This window comes from Halictus rubicundus, chromosome 14 (genome assembly GCF_050948215.1).
Source record: "Halictus rubicundus isolate RS-2024b chromosome 14, iyHalRubi1_principal, whole genome shotgun sequence".
Lineage (NCBI taxonomy): Eukaryota > Metazoa > Arthropoda > Insecta > Hymenoptera > Halictidae > Halictus > Halictus rubicundus.
In genome coordinates, this window is record NC_135162.1 from 2,334,887 (window position 1) to 2,349,647 (window position 14,761).

At 55.1% G+C, this 14,761-nt stretch overlaps 2 pseudogenes; both read right to left on the reverse strand.

Moving 5' to 3' along the window:
- Positions 1–2,996: 2,996 nt before the first annotated feature.
- LOC143361148 (U2 spliceosomal RNA) lies at positions 2,997–3,178 on the reverse strand (annotated as a pseudogene).
- An 8,678-nt stretch (positions 3,179–11,856) lies between these two features.
- On the reverse strand, positions 11,857–12,035 carry LOC143361139 (U2 spliceosomal RNA; annotated as a pseudogene).
- Positions 12,036–14,761: the final 2,726 nt, after the last annotated feature.

The window sequence follows — 14,761 nt, forward strand, 5'->3', positions numbered from 1 at the left end:
GCAACGCGAATATCGCCATACGTATCGATACGGGTGTCGTTCGCGGCAAACAATTTAAACGCGCTGGGACGCGCACGCGACGCAGCTGAAACCGGCAGCAAAGACAAATCCGAACCTGTGTCTACGAGAAAGGTACGGCCTGACTTACGGTCGCGTATGTGGAGACGTTTCGAGGACGCATAACACTCTCCAACAGTCTCCGAGGAGGAGGGTGGCCTCAGTTTTCCGACGCTCTAGGAGGACTGGGCCACGCGCACGGCTTAATGCAACGAAACGCGCGTTCGCCGAACTTCGCATGCAGACGGCAGAGACCGGAAGGGTCACGACTCTGGGACCTATTCCGCGTTCTCGAAGCGACATTTCTCCCGGGGCTACGCTGGCGTGTCCGCGAGACACGCTCGATCGCGGTATTCAATCTAGCTACCTCACGGAAGAGTTTGTCCAACTGCTCTTGCATGGAGCCCGGCCGTGATACGTCGGCAGCTGCTGCGAGGACAGAAGCGCTCGCTGGCTGTATCGTCTCGACGATCTTGTCGGCCAGAAGGGCCATCTCCTGCAGGTCGTCATGCTTGGACGCGACTAGAATTGCGCGGCACTGCTCGGGCAGCAGGTCGAAAAAAATCGATTTAAGCACATTATCTGCGCAAGCACCATTGTTTAAATTACGCATAAGTGACAAGATATGCGAAGGTTTGCCATGTGACGCTACCTGCCCCTTGAGGAGCTGCCGGAGTTTCGTTTCGGCCGAAGTGGAGAGAGTGGAAATAATGCGCTCTTTGATTCGATTATACGGCGCGACGGGATCCGGCGACAATATGAGATCGGATATAACCGACGCGGTATCCGCATCCAGGCCGGCAATTACGGTGTCGGCCATTGTAGTCTGGCTCGTAATTCGTGCGTTTCGAAACGACGCCTCGACCTGTCCGAACCATAGCGCAGGGTCGTTCTTGAAAAATGCGGGGAGTTTCGGCGCACGATAACTATCTACGCGGTTCGCGAACGCGTCGGCATCCGATGCAGAACGGGCGTTTAAAAGTTCGCGCGCGGCCTCGAGCTCCGCCTCTAACCGTGCGATTCTATCTTCCGGCGTGGGTTGCGACATTTTTCACACGCGAGACTAGAATTAAAACGGAACGAAAACGACTTAAAAAAAATACGCTCACTTCACCACGACGGCAGCTTTTCACGGCTTCGGCAGCGGCGTCGGCAACGGTACCCACGTGGCGGCAGCAACGGCAGCGATAATGGTACCCTCGTAGCGGCAGCAATGGCGGCGACGGTGGTACCCACGTGGCGTCGATGGCTTCACGCTCGGCGGCTGCAGCGTGCAGCGAGCGGCCTGCTCGCCGCCTGGAACAGGAACGGCGGATTGCAGCGAGCGGATTGCTCGCCGCCAGGAAACCTCTTCTTCGTCGGATCTCCGAACAACGTGCACGGTTTCCGAGCACGTGCAGCCAGGCTTTTCGGTACGAAAAGCACGTCGGCGGAGGTACAACGGCAGCAACAGGCAATGTCCGTTCCACGAGGCGTCCAATGCCTCGTCACAGTTTCGAAAATTTTCCGAAAACACGACCTATCAGTCGGCAGCGATCACGTCGGGGTCACCAGATGTAGGTTTACGGTCTGGGGAATTTCCAGACTGCGGCCTACTACCGCCGGGAAACCGGAAACTGGATGGAAGGCACTGTTGCGTGTTGTAGTACAGAAAACTTTATTACGTCTTATCACGACGAAGGTTGTTACAAGAGAGAGATTGTGTAATCTCGGCGGCGGCAAATCCGCCTTGGGTCGTCGGACACGTAGAGTCGAGAGCGGCGACTCGCTCTTGCCGCTTGCACGCGGCTGATGCCGGCGATGCTAGCGCTGCGGCAAGGTACGGCAGCATACGTAGCCCCTACAGAGCCTGTCCAAGGGGGACACCTAGCGGGCGGTCGAGAAACTCTTTCGAGCTTCTCGTGCAAGGACCCACCGCTAGAGGGCTGCACCGATACTTGGCGGTACTCAGAAAATTTCCTTAGCACGGGGCTAAGGAATATCTGAGGCCTACACGGATCGGTGACTGATAGGAAATCAGAGCCGAATTAATTTAATCGAACGAGTCCGATTAAACAATTCGGCTGGTCTTGGCTCAGGAACAATATTCCTGGCTTATTCCGAAACGGAGTACAATTTCGACGAAGTAGGAAACGCTCCGACGTGCCGATATTCAACGAGATGTTAAATATTAGTTTATTAAACTGTCGGCACAGGCTTGCGCCCCAATTTCGCAATAAATAAAATCTGTTAACTCGGGAACCGTATTAAACAACCAGCGAGCTGATTGTTTAAACAGCCGTCGAGTTAATTGATTAATTTAATTGCGAAATTTGCCGAATCGTTTCCACCTGTCACTTATGTGATCCGGATCGAAATTTCCAGAAATTTCGTTCCGAGCGACCGGGAAGGAGCCGTTAATTGTTTGTGTTTCGCTCTGATCGACGGCTAGCACAGGTGCCAATCGTCGGCAGAACAAAGACACACAACAACGAACGGAAAGGGGAGGTCAACGGGGTTTACCGTGTATTTGAAAACGGGCACTTGGACAAGAGAGTCCAAATGACACCGTTACAAGTTACACGGGGGAATAGACAGAAGTTACAGAGATAGAGAGAGAGGGTTTCGACCACTTACCCCGCTCGGGTTCCCCGCACAGGTGTCGTAATTCCCGGAGGTCCGGCTTCGGTGGAGGCGCTTGGTCTTCGGTGGTCCTCCTCGTCGGCGGCTGGTCGCGCCCCGATCGCTCCTCGGCTCTGGTAATCCTTTTAAAGGAGTGGTGTGCACTTGGCACTTGCTGCACACACAACGCGTGGATTTAGGGAAGTTGCGGCACAAACCCGAAAAACTTCGCGAATCGAAAATCTTCTAAGTTTTGATTCGGGGAGTCGAGAATATTTCCTCGATTTCCGGAAGTTTGACGGGCTGTGGAAGAAGCAGATATTTATGCTTTTATAAAGGCTAATTGGGCCAATCCACACGGCACTGCAATGCGTGGCCGACCCGTGACCGAGGGGGAGCAAGCCCCGACCGCTCCGTCAAATTCCAAAAATCGAGTTAATATTCTGACTCCCCGATGGGGAGTGTATCAGATATTAAGCTGATAAGAACAGATAAAAGGCGTTTATTTTCAAACAATGGTCCCCCGGGCTACATATGCTCCCGGGGGCGGTACAATGTACTCGCCTTTTGGCGAGGGCTTATATGGGGATGCACGTTGGGCACCCCGCTACAAATAGAATTAAGGGTTTGGTGGTGGGGTGTGCGGTGTGGGGGCATCGGGCCCCCTGCACGGCTAATATATATATAAGTAAATAAATATTATAAATAAAACGCATCACACGCACACACATACACACACACGTCAGTAAATAAATAAAAATCGTTCCGGCCCCGCAGGGGGGCCTGGTCAGATAGCTTAAGATTAACATTAAAATTAAAATTATAATTGTCAACATTGTAGTGGTCCGCTGCACACCAGGAAAGTTAAAATACTTATATACTAAGGTAGATGACTAGATGACTAAAAGGAAAATAAGCAAAACTAAAAAGTATAAAAAGAGAAAAGGACAGGAGAAGAAACCAATAAACTAGATGAAATAACTTAAAAGAGAATGACTAGAAAATAATATAAGTAGCAAGATAAAAGAGAAGATAGAATAGAGATGTGCAGCCGGCCACCTGCCCTCGCTAAAATATACGTAGATTTAAATATATATAATAAAAATAACAATAACAATAGAAATAAAAATGTAATTATAATAATAACTAATGGGCGCGGTGCCTCGCGTGGCACCGCCGCCTCATTATATGTCATGCAGAGGGCCGGAGGGGCCCTGAGTCATTGTTTGGGCCTCATGCCCGTCTTCAGCCTCGTGACGGCTGCCTATCCGGGGCGCGACTTCCCTGCTGGCGGAGGGAGGCTGGTCGTGAGGAGGGGCCACTGTCACCTCTGGTGGGGGTCGGAGCGGTGCTGCGGTGGGGACACCGGGAGGAGGAGCCGCGTACTGGCGGACCCCCGACACATGCTCCACGTAGATGTCCCGGCCCCAGCGAATGGTCTCAGACACAATGAGACGGCGCATCAGACTCGCGTACTTCTTACTCACACGCAGGAGCCTGAGCACCGCCTCATTGGCCTGATCCCAGGAGCCGAGAGCCCCAACAACGATCGCGTCGGTCACGACTCGGTAGCCCTGTCCTTCGAGAACGGCGCCGATAGGGAGGTATTTCGCCCTCTTCCTCTCCCTAGCGGCTTCGAAAGCTTCGATGCCGTTCTCGAAGGCCACGGTCACGTCGACGATCACGACGCTTTTCGAAGGCTCGTGCCTGACAACGATGTCAGGGCGCAGAGCCTCCAACTCGCCGGTGAGACCCTCGACCCTTTTATTCACCCTTAATGTCCCCGGCAGTCGGCAGGCTCGAGATATTCTCGAGACGATGGCGTCGTGGCGCAGTTGCCAGGCGGCCGAGTGAGGCCGGCAGTGACAGATCACATGGGGTAGGGTCTCCAGGGCCTCCCCGCATCGCCGACAACGCTTATCACCCTCGCCCCACCGCCTTGCCCCATTAAGAGGCAAGACGTTGAGGCGAGCTCGGTGGATGAAACGCCAATCAGCGAAGCGGGTGAAACTGCCGCCGCGGAGAAAGTGATTTGATACACTATCCCGCGACGACACCCCGAAGACCTTCCCCTGATCGGGCTTTTTGCCCAGGCGATCGGCATAGAACTCTGTCACTGCCGCTCTCAAACGATGCAACACCTGATCCCGCACCTTCGGTGTTACAACCACCGTGCGCCCGCGTGAGCCCCGGAGTCTAAGACCCAGTTCGCGCCGGGCAGCGCACCACTCCCAACGCAATTGGAGCATTTCTCCTGATCGCCGTGCCGCGTTTCGTGCTCTCGACCACAGGGTCGAGAAGTCCCCTCCGTCCCTGACGAATTCCCCCTCCAGCGAGCCGGAGAGGTACGTCGCCAGGTCCTGATCGGTGGGTGACCTACCGATCTTCCTGGCTACCGCCTCGCTCAGAGATTCTCTGGCCAGCCCACTGATCATCGGGTCCGATGCCGTCAGTAGACGGAATGCGTGTCCGATGACCAGTGCGTCGGCCAGGTCCGCAAGCGGAAGCAGTCCACACCCCCCCCCTTTTGGGAGGGAGGTAGACTACCTCCGCGCTGGCTCTCTGAGAGAGGTTGAGCCAGGATTTGGCAAGCTTGCGTACAAGCTTGTCGACTTCCTTGAGGGGGCCCTTCTCAACATGGGCTCCCCGCAGCATGAAGTCGAGGCGGGGCAATATAAACGAGCTCACCGCCTCACACTTTTGCCACGGGGCAAGGAGAGAGCGATCCACGGCCCGGAGATCCCGGACAAGCTCCTCGATCGTCGCGAGCGGGGTCTGCCTGACCTGAAATCCTGTGGGGACTCCAAGGTGCTCGTATGGCGCACCTGCTGCCAGGGCTTTAACCCCTTGACCCTGCAAGCTGAAGCAAGTAGGGAGTACCCGGCGAGTGCCTCTGCTGTCCTGGTGCAGTGTTGCACACTTCGCCGGGTTGAACCGAAGTCCTACCCCATTTGCCGCAGCTTCCACTGTTCGTAACAGTGTTTCCATTCCTTCCGGTGAATCAGCAGTTAACGCCAGGTCATCTGCGTAGGCCAGCACTGAATAACGTTGGCCGTGCAGCGTGTAGCCCGCCGAGGTCGCGGTTACCGCCCTCAGGACCGGTTCCAAGGCCAGGTTGAACGCTACAGGGCTCAACGGGCAGCCCTGCTTAACACCGGAAAGAATGGGGACAGGGTCAGTGAAGCCCTGTGAGGTTCGCACCCGGGTGGTGCATCCATCATATAACCCTTCCACAATATTGCGGAAGGGGAGGGGAACGCCGGCCTCAGCAAAGGCACGGTAGATGGTGGAATGGGGGATCGAGCCGAACGCGTTCGACAGGTCCAGCCATGCCACCACCACCTGACGCCTGCCCCTGCGAGCGTCGTTCAGGATCTCCTGCAGCGCGAAGTTGTGCTCGTAGCAACCCTCGCACGGCAGGAAACCCTTCTGCTGGGGGCTGAGCCTCCCATTATGGAGGGCCCACGACACTAGACGGTCAGCCAGCACCGCCGCGAAGAGTTTGGGGGTGGTGTCGGACATGGCAAGTGGTCGCCAGTTCGACAGGTCCCCCCGATCGCCCTTTTTGTGAATTAACACGGTGTTGGAGACCTTCCAGGAAGAAGGGACCGACTCCAACCTGCGGCAAAGGTTGAAGAAGGCAGTCAAGACGACGCAGCTCGGATCAGCCTTCCGAAGGTCACGGTAAGTCAGACCGTCGGGTCCTGGCGCGGAGTTTGACATCCGCCGGATCCGTCGGTCTACCTCACTCACTTCAAAAGGCCGGATCAAAGCCTCGCCGCTTGCTGCTGTCGGAGCCTCTGAAGGAAAGCCAAGGGGCCCAGAGGCTTGCGGCTCACTCGCAGGTGAGTACATGTCGAGGAAGTGCTGCATGACGCGCTCCCTGGCAACTTCGCATTGCTCAGGGGCGCCCATGAGCACCTCCTGGACCGCACGCCTGCGGTTCTGCCGGAACAGCCTCTGGAGACGCGTAGCCTCCTTGACTTGGTCCGTTCTCCTATCGGTCTCCAAGCCGGTACGACCGGGAGGGCGTGTCCCTGACGAGTTCGCGACACGCCCCCTCGCCCTCGCGGGGTTTGCTGGTCTTACGTCCCCGTCTCCTCCGTTCCCCGCAGGTCGGGTCCGGAATCCCTGGAAGAAGGCAGCGATTTGCGCTGCAGCTTCCTCCAGGTCTTGAGGATTGTCAGCAGCCCCAGCCAAACTGACCAGTAGCTCCCTCTCTCTCTCCAGTGCGGCTTGCTCCCTCCGTCGGGATGCGCGCTGGCGAGGATTGGGCTGGCCAGCAGGCACAGGCTGCTGCCGTCCCTGCGGTGTCTGGAGGGCCGCGGGTCCTCCAGCAACGCCCCCAGGAGCATTAGTCTGCCCCGTGGGGACCGTTATCCCCCTCGTGCTACCACCCGGGAGCGAGCTCCCAGGGTTATTGTTCCCACCCACACTACGAAAACGCGACGCGTACCCTCCCAAGCGGACATTGATATCGCGGAATTCGCGGTGTCGGTCCATCCGCGCGGCGTTGGCAGGGGCCCGCTCAGTACTTACCCTCTGCTGGGTGATGCGGCTACCTCCTGCCAATGGCCACCGGCGAGCGGCTCCGCCCCTTCGCGTGGTGACGGTGGTGGTGGGAGTGGCCCCCTCCAAGGCTCCGCTGACGTTGGGAGCTGGTGGGGCCGGTGGAGAACGCTGGTCCCTCGCTGATGGTCGGAGGGGTGCGGCCGGCGTCCTCCTGTCCCCCGCTGGTGAGCTGCGGGGTGTTGTCCTCGACGGCGACGGCGTCCTCCTCTGGGACGACCTCGGCGATGACGACGGGGATGTTGGCAGCGGGGACAGGCGCCCAGATGATCGGCGCCTGCCGGCAACAACCTGCCACGGCAGTGGGGAGGGATCCTCTTCCTCCTTCCTCCCCACCTCTTCTCCCCTCTCCTCTTCGCTCCCCCGGATGGCCGGAGGGGGAGAAGGAGCTGTCCTGGCGGGACCAGGCGACCCTGCCACTTCCTCGATGGGGGGGAGGGAGAGGACCGCTGGCGTGAGCCTCGTCCTCTTCTGTGCCCTCTCCACTCCCCCCGCGAGGGGCCTAGATGTCATGATGGGCCCCCCGCTGGCAGTGGTCGTGACGGTGGTCGTGGTCAGCGTGGCCGGAGCCACGCAGGAGACCGCGCAGCAGCCCTCCGCTCCCCCCTGCTTCCCACAGATGGTCGGTGGGGGTGAGCGAGAAGGGGGGGGGATCCCTCGTAGCAATGATGAGGGAAGGGCTGCTAATCGCTACGGTCATGAACTCGGGCGGGAGTGACGAGGCCCGAGTCATCGACCGCAGCGTTCTTCTTTCTGGGCGGTCTCCTGGCGGTGTTGTCGTGACCACCGCTGCGCCCGCCGTGACGGCGGCATAAGATAGTGAGGCCGCCGTCCTAATCACCGAGGTAAACACTCGTGTGGTGGATTGGGGTTGGTTTGGGTTAGATGTCGTTGTGGGGGGGGGCGGGGGCGGGTGCCCCCCCATCTAACCCAACCGTCCTCGGTGACATATTAGCGCCGGGCTTCGGAGCCGCCTTCCTCTTGGTGTTGGTGAGGGCTGCGGCGCGCTTGCTGGTGTCTCCGAGCTCGATCGGCACGCTGGCTCCCCTCCTGTTCCTCGCTGCGCTCCTCGTGACCGGTCCCCTTGGGCTGGTGGGCGGGGACCTGGTCTTGGGGGAGACAGTCGACCCCCTCGTCCTCCTTGCCACGCCACCAGTAATGTTGGTGGCGTGCTTATCGGGGGTCGACTTGCGTGTCGATGAGCCCGGGCTGGATCGTTGGGCGGCTCCGGACCCGGTCGTGATGCGTTTGGCGGGCGCATTCCTGGTCCCTGGTGGAGTCGGTACCAGGGCAGCCTCGTTGCTTCGCCGCGACAGGCTGCTCCTTGTTGTTGTTGTTGTTGCTGCTGCTGGTGGGGGCGTGGGCGTCTTCTTCGTGGCGGTCCCGGCTGCTGCTACCCCTGCCTGGGTCCTCCTCAACGCTCCAGGTGGTGGTGGCGTCTGGGATTTCCTCCCGGACGTTGCTGCTGCTGCTGCAGGGGTGGTCTTCGCCCTGGAGGCGGCCAGAAGGGGCGGCGGCGTCAGTGACTTCCGAAGGGGAGCCACTAGTGCCGCCGCAACCTTCGGCCTGGCCCCCAGGGACGCCGATGGTGGTGGTGGCGTGGTTGATGGCCTGGGGGTAGGTCGTGGGACCGCCACGATCGTCCTCGTCCTCGCTGCCAGCGTCGTCCTCGTAGACGTCCCCGCTGTCGTCCCCGTCGCAGCTGCAGACGTGCCGAAGGGCAGTTTGCGCTGCAACGTCAGCGTGCGGGTCGTCGCCGAAGCCGTCGTCGTCGTAGTGGTGACCACACTGGTGGTCGGTGTGGTCGCGGGGCCTGAAGATGGTGGTACGGCCCCGCCGGAGGTGTTGATCCCCTGGGCCGTCGCCGCCTGCCGCTGGCCACTCGCAGTCGTCGTCGTTGCTGTTGTCGTCGTTGTAGCTGTCGTCGTCGTTGTTGTCGTCGTCGTCGTCGTTGTCGTGGCCGTTGTCGTAGTGACCCCCCCAGCTCCCGCGTCAGCGGTAAACCTTAAAATTGACTCGGGCCTCCCTCGGCCCGAGGAATTAGTGCCAGTCGCAGAGGAGGAGGACCGGGCACCGGTTGTCCGGTTGCTGGCAGAACCGGTAATTGTTCTGCCGGTCCCACTCCGACCTGGCCCACCCGTACTCGCGTGTGCGGCGGCGTGGTGAGTCTTCACGGCTTTTAGGGCATATCTGCCCGTGCCAGGCTCACCACACTCGCCGCACCGGTGGACAATAGTGTGTCCGGGGTGGTATTTTTTGGCATGCTTTGCCAGGTCGGAGTGGGACTTATACGCCCCACCGAGCTTCATGCCCGGCTTGCCGTAGCATTCCGGGCATCGGAATTCCTCCGGGAACGGAAAATCTATATATATTGTGACGGGGCTACTAGTTTGCCCTGCCATTTTTGGGACGACCTGTACAGGGGTTGACTACAAGCGGAAAGTAGAGAGTGGAAAAATAAGAAAAAAGTATGTAAAAGAAGATATATTATGCAGTATTTCGAGCAGATGTTTTAGTACCAGGTGAACTTATTAAAATTATTAGAATTACAAATAGAATATAATAGAATAGAATGTGTGTGTACAGTAGGTACAGTATATAATCAGTAGATAAATAAATAAATAAATAAATAAGTAAAACCCAGGTACGTGTGTTAAGTTAGTAAAAGCTCTGTCAAGTGTAGGTTAATGTAAAAATAGATAGGTAAAATAGAGTAAAATCAGAGCAGAGTGGCGTTGAGTAAATAAAATGTAAAATGTAGAACTCAAATATGTATAGAATCACTAAAATCAATATATAAAGTTGACTAGATTGGTAGAATTAGTTAAAAAAATAAAATGTGGTAATAATGATAGTAATTGTCGAAATTAGCAGAGTAAAAGGATAAAAAAGAGTGAAGGAAATCACAGCGGTATAACTGTAAGGTAGGTAAAATAAAAATTAAATAAATAAATAAGTAAATAAGTAAAAAAATAAATAAGTAAATAGATAAAAGATAGGTTAAAAATAAATGTTGTATATCACAGGATAAAGATATAGTAATATAGGAACGAATTGTGACTAGAGTACGGTGTAGTAAGTTGGAGTGAGATAAAATAGAGTAAAATATAATGTACAGATCAGGTAAGTCAATTAGTGTTAAAATGAGTAAATAGCTAAAAAGAGTGATATGTAGCACTGTGTAAAATTATAATAAGACTAAGTCAGGTAAGTATAATAGGTACAGTAGGATATAGATAAAACTCAACGAATCAATAAATAAGTAAGTAGGTAGATGGGAGAAAAGTAGGTAAAATCAGTAAAATAGAGTAAATAGGTAAATAAATAAAATATAATAAGATCAGTCAACTAAATATACTAATTGGAATAAGGCAGAGTAAGTGGCCGAAACAGGAAAGAGAAAAATTAAAGAGATAGACCGAGAGAAGTATGAAACGGGTAAAGATAGAAAGAGAGCGGATTGACAGATGGAGGTTAGAAAGGGAGAGAAGATAAAGCGATAGTAGGACTCTACCTTGGACAGAGTAGAGCCTGTCCAAGGGGGACACCTAGCGGGCGGTCGAGAAACTCTTTCGAGCTTCTCGTGCAAGGACCCACCGCTAGAGGGCTGCACCGATACTTGGCGGTACTCAGAAAATTTCCTTAGCACGGGGCCAAGGAATATCTGAGGCCTACACGGATCGGTGACTGATAGGAAATCGGAGCCGAATTAATTTAATCGAACGAGTCCGATTAAACAATTCGGCTGGTCTTGGCTCAGGAACAATATTCCTGGCTTATTCCGAAACGGAGTACAATTTCGACGAAGCGAGAAACGCTCCGACGTGCCGGTATTTAACAAGAGATGTTGAATATTACTTTTAATAAACTACCGGCACAGGCTTGCGCCCCAATTTCGCAATAAATAAAATCTGTTAACTCGGGAACCGTATTAAACAACCAGCGAGCTGATTGTTTAAACAGCCGTCGAGTTAATTGATTAATTTAATTGCGAAATTTGTCGAAACGTTTCCACCTGTCACTTATGTGATCCGGATCGAAATTTCCAGAAATTTCGTTCCGAGCGACCGGGAAGGAGCCGTTAATTGTTTGTGTTTCGCTCTGATCGACGGTTAGCACAGGTGCCAATCGTCGGCAGAACAAAGACACACAACAACGAACGGAAAGGGGAGGTCAACGGGGTTTACCGTGTATTTGAAAACGGGCACACTTGGACAAAGAGAGTCCAAATGACACCGTTACAAGTACACGGGGGAATAGACAGAAGTTAAAGAGATAGTGAGAGAGGGTTTCGACCACTTACCCCCGCTCGGGTTCCCCGTACAGGTGGTCGGTTTCCCGGAGGTCCGGCTTCGGTGGAGGCGCTTGATCGTCGGTGGTCCTCCTCGTCGGCGGCTGGTCGCGCCCCGATCGCTCCTCGGCTCTTGCGTAATCCTTTTAAACGAGTGCACTTAGCACTCCACTTGCTATAACTCGCGTTTTGGGGTCGCGGCACCCGTCGGACTTCGCGCGAAACGAAACGAAAATTTCAAAAAAATTTTTTTGTTCGATTCGGGGAGTCGAGAATATTTCCTCGATTCCTGGAAGTTGACGGGCTGTGGAAAAAGCAAGATATTATGCTTTTAATAGGCTAATTGGGCCAATCCACACGGCACTGCAATGCGTGGCCGACCCGTGACCGAGGGGGAGCAAGCCCCGACCGCTCCGTCAAATTCCAAAAATCGAGTTAATATTCTGACTCCCCGATGGGGAGTGTATCAGATATTAAGCTGATAAGAACAGATAAAAGGCGTTTATTTTCAAGCAATTGTCCCCCGGGTTACATGTGTTCCCAGGGGCAGTACAACATACTCGCCTTTTGGCGAGGGCTTACATGGGGGTGCCCTTTTAGGCACCCCGCCACAAAAATAAAAATGGGTTTATTGGTGGTGGGGTGTGCGGCGCGGGGGCAGCGAGCCCCCTGCGTGGCTAACAATTTTTATTATAATTTGAATAAATAAATAAATAGAACGCATACGCACACACACACATACACACACACGTCAACAATAAATAAATAAAATCATTCCGGCCTCGGAGGGGGGGCCTGGTCAGATATCTTAAAAAATAAAGAAGGAGAAAAAAAAGATTACCACCATTGCAGTGGCCCGCTGCACGCCAGGAAAGTTAAAAACACTTATAACCTAAGAGAGATGACTAGATGTGTTATAAAAGAACTTAGCAAAATTAAAAGGTGTATAAAGAGAGAATAGGACAGGAGAAGTAGTAAAAAGAAGGTAACGAAACAACTAAAAAGAGAACGACTAGAAAATAAAGTATGTAACAAAATAAAAGAGAAAATAGAACAGGGGCGCACAGCGGGCCATTTGCCCTCGCTAAAATATATATAGATATAAAAAAAATATAACATAAAAATATAGATATAAGTACATAACAGTAAAAAAAAAGTAGGAATGTAAAAGTAATAATAATGATAATAAAAACTAATGGGCGCGGTGCCTCGCATGGCACCGCCGCCGCATTATACGTCATATACAGGGCCGGAAGGGCCCTGAGTCATTATTAGGGCCTCGTGCCCATCATGAGCCTTTTCGCGGCTGTTGTTTCGGGGCGCGACTTCCTCGCTGGCCGAGGGGGATAAATCAGGGAGAGGAGGGGCCACTGTCACCTCTGGTGGGGGTAGGGACGGTGCTGCGATGGGGACACCGGAGGGAGGAGCCGCGTACTGGCGGACCCCCGACACGTGCTCTACGTAGATGTCCCGACCCCAGCGAATGGTCTCAGACACAATGAGACGGCGCATCAGGCTCGCGTACTTCTTGCTCACACGCAGGAGCCTGAGCACCGCCTCATTGGCCTGATCCCAAGAGCCGAGAGCCCCAACAACGATCGCGTCGGTCACGACTCGGTAGCCCTGTCCTTCGAGAACGGCGCCGATAGGGAGGTATTTCGCCCTCTTCCTCTCCCTAGCGGCTTCGAAGGCTTCGATGCCGTTCTCGAAGGCCACGGTTACGTCGACGATCACGACGCTTTTTGAAGGCTCGTGCCTGACAACAATGTCAGGGCGCAGAGCCTCCAACTCGCCGGTGAGACCCTCGACCCTTTTATTTACCCTTAACGTCCCCGGCAGTCGGCAGGCTCGAGATACTCTCGAGACGATGGCATCGTGGCGCAGTTGCCAGGCGGCCGAGTGAGGCCGGCAGTGACAGATCACATGGGGTAGGGTCTCCAGGGCCTCCCCGCATCGCCGGCAACGCTTATCACCCTCGCCCCACCGCCTTGCCCCATTAAGAGGCAAGACGTTGAGGCGAGCTCGGTGGATAAAGCGCCAATCAGCGAAGCGGGTGAAACTGCCGCCGCGGAGAAAGTGATTTGATACACTATCCCGCGACGACACCCCGAAGACCTTCCCCTGATCGGGCTTTTTGCCCAGGCGATCGGCATAGAACTCTGTCACTGCCGCTCTCAAACGATGCAACACCTGGTCCCGCACCTTCGGTGTTACAACCACCGTGATCCCGCGTGAGCCCCGGAGTCTAAGACCCAATTCGCGCCGGGCAGCGCACCACTCCCAACGCAATTGGAGCATTTCTCCCGATCGCCGTGCCGCGTTTCGTGCTCTCGACCACAGAGTCGAGAAGTCCCCCCTGTCCCTGGCAAATTCCCCCTCCAGCGAGCCGGAGAGGTACGTCGCCAGGTCCTGATCGGTGGGTGACCTACCGATCTTCCTGGCTACCGCCTCACCCAGAGATTCTCTGGCCAGCCCACTGATCATCGGGTCCGATGCCGTCAGTAGACGGAATGCATGTCCGATGACCAGTGCGTCGGCCAGGTCCGCAAGCGGAAGCAGTCCACACCCCCCCTTTTTGGGAGGGAGGTAGACTACCTCCGCGCTGGCTCTCTGAGGGAGGTTGAGCCAGGACTTGGCAAGCTTGCGAACAAGCCTGTCGACTTCCTTGAGGGGACCTTTCTCCACATGGGCTCCCCGTAGCATGAAGTCGAGGCGGGGCAATATAAATGATCTCACCGCCTCACACTTTTGCCACGGGGCGAGGAGAGAGCGATCCACGGCCCGGAGATCCCGGACAAGCTCCTCGATCGTCGCGAGCGGGGTCTGCCTGACCTGAAATCCTGTGGGGACTCCAAGGTGCTCGTATGGCGCACCTGCTGCCAGGGCTTTAACCCCTTGACCCTGCAAGCTGAAGCAAGTAGGGTGTACCCGGCGAGTGCCTCTGCTGTCCTGATGCAGTGTTGCACACTTCGCCGGGTTGAACCGAAGTCCAACCCCATTTGCCGCAGCTTCCACTGTTCGTAACAGTGTTTCCATTCCCTCCGGAGAATCGGCAGTCAACGCCAGATCGTCGGCGTAGGCCAAAACCGAGTATCGTTGGCCGTGTAGCGTGTAACCCGCCGAGGTCGTGGTTACCGCCCTCAGGACCGGTTCCAGGGCGAGGTTAAACGCCACAGGGCTCAACGGACAGCCCTGCTTGACTCCGGAGAGAATGGGGACAGGGTCAGTGTAGCCCTGTGAGGT